The sequence below is a fragment of the Ursus americanus genome, chromosome 32, assembly GCF_024610735.1.
Source record: "Ursus americanus isolate L20-20 chromosome 32, mUrsAme1.1.p, whole genome shotgun sequence".
NCBI classification, from domain to species: Eukaryota; Metazoa; Chordata; class Mammalia; order Carnivora; family Ursidae; genus Ursus; species Ursus americanus.
The window spans coordinates 4,700,275-4,706,274 of NC_142158.1; the positions used below are offsets into that span (position 1 = coordinate 4,700,275).

The 6,000-nt window shown below is 48.2% G+C and overlaps 1 non-coding gene across 1 annotated transcript; it reads left to right on the forward strand.

Annotated features, from left to right (window-relative positions):
- Positions 1-1,396: 1,396 nt before the first annotated feature.
- Positions 1,397-1,499, forward strand: LOC123794304 (small nucleolar RNA U13). Its single transcript, XR_006780178.2, has one exon. It is a non-coding gene; the product is annotated as a small nucleolar RNA U13 (small nucleolar RNA).
- The last annotated feature ends 4,501 nt before the right edge of the window (positions 1,500-6,000 follow it).

Here is a 6,000-nt window from a genome sequence, read left to right on the forward strand (position 1 = left end):
GGAAATCAGTTAAGAATCATTTATGAAGGGGCCCCTGGGTGGCTCAGTCAGCTAAGCGTCTGCCTTCGGCTCAGGTCATGATCCCAGGGTCCTGGGATGGATCCCCCACATTGGGCTCCCTGCTCAGAGGGGAACCTGCTTCTCCCTCTGCCTCTGCCTCCTTCTCCCTCTACCTGCTACTCCCCCGGCTCGTGCACTCTCTCTCTCTGTCAAATAAACAAAATCTTAAAAAATTTTTTCCAGTCCAATTTAGACAACAAAACGCATATACGACTAACTGAGAAACTATTTGAGAACTCAAGGCAATGAATATTTATGGACATCTACTAAAAAAGCTAACAGTTTCCAATTAGTAGGAGCCCGGCTGTGCAGTAACCTGGGAACACTGCAACCAAGCAGACAGACAGGCATCCTGCCCTGGGGAGCTCAGAAGGACAGACATGAAACATACAGGAATGAGGTAGTGACTCCAACAGAAGGAGGAGGACAGGCTGCCAAAGGAATGGAGACCCAGAGGACTAAGCAACGATGGGGTATCAGGAAAGGCCTCCCTTGGAAACTGATATTTAAACTGAGACTTGAAAGTAACCAAAATACAAAGACATCTGAGCTGGCAGAGGACGGAGCACTGTTTACTGCTTCCTAGGCAAGAGAGAGTCATGTCCCCCAAGAAATAAGTTCAGCGCTCTCTCCAAGCAAAAATTGAAAGGGCAAGATACAGATCCAAAAGGGGGAAACCAATAAAGCAGCACTGAGTTTGAGTCTCTGGCTCGAGTGCGGGCTGTACACTCTACTTTGTAATTGGTCCTCTTCAGGTCTCAGTTCCCAAAAAAGCAAGCAGCTCTCCAAGAGATCAAAGACAGGTACTGTGATGTCTTGGGGGACTCAGAGCCACAGCAGGCAAAACCATATCCATTTGCTCCAAGGCTAGATAGATTTTTCCTTATAAAGACTAAAGATAGGAGTAGGACAGGCAGAGAAAGAAGGGAAGGTGATGGAGGCATCAGAGCTGCAGAGACTGAGCAAGTTCAAGGAACCAAGAGAGATTTGAGATACAGAAGCATGGAGGCAGACGGTAATGGGGCTTCGAGGAAGCTGGGGAAGTAGGCTAGGTTAAGAAAGGCTTGGTACACCATGTGCTATGAATGGCATTGTGTGCCCCCAAGATTCATCTGTTGAAGCCCTAAATTTCAATGTGACTGCATGGGGAGATAGGGTCTTTGGTAAATTAAAGTTAAATGAGGTACGAAAAGTGGGGCCCTAATTTGATGGGGTTTGTATCCCTATAAAAGAAGGAGGAGATACAAGAGAGCTCTGTCTTTTCATGCGCACACGGAGGAAAGGCCAGATGAGCACAAGGGGGACGGCGGCCACCTCAAAGTCAAAGAGGTTTCTGATCCTTCTGTGGTTCCTAAGAGTGAGATTGGGGGTTCATGCCGTTGTGTGGCATGTGCCTTTGTCAAACCTTGTTACAACCTTGGCACGTTACCTGCCTGCTGTGGGAAAAAAAAAAAGAAGAGGCCTCAGAATTTAACCTACTTGCTGGCACCTCGATCTTGGACTTGCAGCCTTCAGAACTGCGAGAAATAAATTTCTGTCGTTTAAGCCCCCCAGTCTGTGGTATTTTGTTAGGATAGCCTGAGCTAAAATACCATATTGGGAATTTTGAACTAAAAGCTCACTGAGGCTTTTTTTTCTTTTTTTAAGACTTACTTAGTTATTTGAGAGAGAGAATGAGCAGGAAGGACAGAGGGAGAGAGAATCCGAAGAAGACTCCACAGTGGCCGAGCCTGATGTGGGGTTTCAATCCCCTGACCCATGAGACCAGGACCTGAGCCGAAACCAAGAGTCTGATGCTTCACTGGCTGTGCTACCCAGGCGCCCCTCAATGAGCCTTTAAGCTGGGGGTGTGCATGCACACACTTAGGCCTGTGGAGGCTCACTCTGGCTGCAACGTAGAGAAAGAATCTGAGCAGGACAAGAGTAGAAGCAGAGAGACGAGGTAGGAGGGGCGTGTAGGTGCCCGGGCTGGAGACAATGGAGGCAGGAAGCATGGTGGAGGGGAGCGGAGGAAAAGCAGACAGACTGGAGAAACCTTGACAAGGTCAAACCAGCAGGACTTGGGGATTAACAGAATGGAAGGAGGAGGGGGGCAGATTCCAAAGGCCTCTAAGATAGAGTTAGAGTCCTGGGCTGGGAGTCTCACGATTGAGGCTCTCATCACAGATCTGCCATCAGTAAGTTACCCAGTGGCTTTGACCAAGGCACTTCTCTGCTGTAGTTTCCTCACGTTACGGAAAGAGTTGGGGCCTGTTGATCTTGAGTGCCGTGCAATCCTCCTATCCTGTGATTCTATGAAGTAAATGCATTAACGAGGACAGATGAAAGCCACAGCACCATCTCCCTCGAGGCTACTCTGGGGACCCTTCCCCCATGCTTTCCTTGACACTGTTGATCATACATACTTATAAGAGACCATCAAGCACGTAGAATCCTCCGCTTCTGTCTCCCTCAAAAGACTGAAGACTCCTTGGGGCAAGAACCAGGTGTCCTGTACCTGGAACCAGGTCTCATATGGTGATTGAGTCCTTATATTTGTTAAATTGATTATTTTAAAGTGCTGAGAGGACAGATACAGGGTTATTCTAGGAAGGTGTCTTGGTGCAACGTGCTGTGTGTTTTCTGTGTACAGGGCACTGTGGTGGATGCTAGGTCCACAGAATAAACAAGCAAGCAGGTCATGGACCTTACGTCAAGTAGCTTAGACACGCATTAAACACATGAGCACAAAAATGATGGTTTATTTCTAGTTGTGTAAGTGCTGCAAGGAAAAGTACTGGGTACTGTGAGTGTGTAATAGAGAGACATAACTTGGGGGTAGAGGAAAGGTTTTTCTGCAGGAATGACCTTTATGATTATACACATGGGTGGATTTACTCACAGAATGAATAGGGAAGAGAAGAAGAGGGGGGAGCAGGAAGAGGGGAAAGGGAGAGAGAGAGTGTGTGACTTTTAAGTAGAGGGAATAATAAGCATGCATGAGGGCCTGAGGCCGGAAGGAGTCCTGGTGAGGAGAATACTAGAAGCCCACCAACATGGTAATGTTGGTTAAAATCAGGTTGCAGAATTGTAGGTACTTTCCATTTTCTTCTGTATACATTTTTCATTTTACAGATTTTCCCCCAAAAAACATGTATTGTTTTAATCATCAGAGGGAAACAACATTGTTAGTTTAAACAAAATAATAAATGATGCAGAGAGAATGGGTATCATGGAGGAGGGAGCACATTCCAGAGGGATTGGTGACATTAGCAGTGAGTAATTCCTCTGTGGGAGAGAGTAATAAGCACACTGGTGGGGCTGGAACAGAGCAGAGAGGGTGACTCACAAATGAGACGGTTGAAGCCAGTCCATCAGGTCCATGAGGGTGAGGCCAAGGAGCAGGGGGTAAGATGAGAAGTTATAGGGAGCTACTTTCAGGCAGCTTGAGCAGGGAGAATACACCTTTTCGCAGAGGCAAGCAGGATGGGGAGAAACCAGAAGCAAAAAGATGCCCGGAGCGGTCCCTGCAGGGCTGGTGCAGGACAGCAGGGACCTACCTGGTAAGGGCAGTAGTCCTACGACACACAGCCAGCTTTGGTCCTCTGTCACTTCCCAAGCATCGAGGGGTTGGGCTGCCCCATGCTTTCTGCCCCTCAGCGGAAGTGGAAACTGTGGTTTCCAGAGGTCCCTCCTGATCAGCAGTCTCTGAGAACCGGCAAGCCCGAGGACATTTCTAAAGAGATAAAGTCAAAGATAGGTTTGGGTGGAAGGGTGGCAGGGCATAGGCAGGGGCTGGAAAATTGAGTCCTGATGTAAGTTCTAAGATCTGTTGGCACCCACTCCTGATCGTGATAAGCACCCCCACCGCCCCCACTGTATCCTCTGCCAGAGTTTCCCCCTGAGGCTGTAAAGCATGTTTAGGGCTGGGATGTGAGTTGGGGAGGGGGCGGAGATTGGCTCCCCTCCCCTCTCTGAGCTGGACCCACAGGAATTGTCTCAGCCACTTCCCTTCTAGTGGCCTGCTCTTCCTACGCGGTTCCCTGGGATCACCCCTAACTGCTCCGCCTGAAGGCGCCTTGGCGTCTCCCACTCACCTCGCGCTCCTGGCAGGGCCGCCGCCTTACTCCCCGCTAGCACAGAGGGATGAAAAGCAGCTTCATCCTGGCCTTCCAGCCAGGAAGTTGAATGCAGCATTAGGTCTGTGTCCTAGCCCTTGACTGTTCTCCTGAAAAAAGAGATACAAAATTCTATTAAATTGTCATATTAAATGGGTGTATCAAATGCAGGACCAGTCAATCGGTGAGTGGCTGAGGGATCTCTGTTCACAGCCCTGTTTTCGACCCAAGCTGTTATGAGGATGGAGGAAGCAGGGGCACTGAAGAAACAGTCCCCGTCTCCACGAGTTTTATTTGCTCTTTGGAGGCACCCAGTTCTTTTCTTTTTTTTTTAATTTTTAATTTTTATTTTTTTTTATGTAAAGTTCGATGATTCATTAGTTGCGTATAACACCCAGTGCACCATGCAATACGTGCCCTCCTTACTACCCATCACCAGCCTATCCCATTCCCCCACCCCCTTCCCCTCTGAAGCTGGAGGCACCCAGTTCTTAATAGAAGCAGCATCAACCCAGAAGCCCCGGGTCCATGTCACATCAGAGCTCTTGCTTAGTCACCTGGGCCAGTACGCTTATCCCTCTAAGCCTCAGGTAGTCCCTTCCATTGCTGTTATTGATGGGTGTTGAATAAAGGGGCCAGTCATAAGAAGTAAATGGAGAGCTTTGCAGAGTAAAGCTGATTGCATTCTCCAAAGATGAGTGCCCCTCCCCTCCCTGCTCTTCCGTAGTTTTACAGACTCCAGCGTGGGGTCATGTTCCCTCCCCTTGAATCTGGGTACGGCTGTGACTGCACTGACCAATGAGGTACAGGGAGAACAATGTAGATAATAAAAAACGGTGAGGTCATAAAAAGAATACAGTTCATGCCTGCTTCTTTCTTTCAGTAAACCAGCCACCACGTGGGAAAAACCCAGTCTGGACCACCAGGAAAGAAACTGGGGCCCCCAGCCAATAGCCAGCAACCACTGTCAGATATGTGAGTGAAGAATCCTGCAGATGATTCCAGGCCCCAGCTTTTGAGTCTTCCAGTTGCAGCCCCAGACCTCATGGAACAGAGACAAGCCATCCCCACTGTACTGTATCCAAATTCCTAACCCACAGAACCCATGAACATAACAAAGGGTGTCTCATGCCGCTCAGTCTTGGGGTAATCTGTTAGGCAACATTAGGTAACCAGAACTTAGAGTAATCTTGGGACAAGCAAGAATGAGCACATATCAACTGAAGCAGGAAGTGCCCTAGAGGAGTTAAGAACCAGAATGGAATGGCGTTAAATATGGAAAGCATTACTAGTTCTCACCATGTGGTTTCTAAGCCAGTTCTGCTGTGAAGTTGTTCCCTCAAAGGCCACCAGCAACATCAGAACTAACAAAAAATGAAAACGAAACACCTCAACTTTTTCTCCATACTCATTCTTTTTTTTTTTTTTAAGATTTTTAAATTTATTTGACAGAGAGAGAGACAGCCAGTGAGAGAGGGAACACAAGCAGGGGGAGTGGGAGAGGAAGAAGCAGGCTCCCAGTGGAGGAGCCTGATGCGGGGCTCGATCCCAGAACACTGGGATCACGCCCTGAGCCGAAGGCAGGCGCTTAGCAACTGAGCCACCCAGGCACCCCTCCATGCTCATTCTTTTTCAATGTCTTCTTCCCTTGACTTCCAGGGATAATGTAAGTTCGACTACCATACTAACATACCTTTCTACTGATCTCTGCTTTGCTTTATTCATTGATTCCTCCTCTCCCACCTACCTTCCCTCTAGCGTATAACCAACTTAACTTTCCAAAGGCTTACTCCCCTCTCTCTATCCATGGCCCTCAAAGAGCTCATTCCTTCTCTTCGAAACT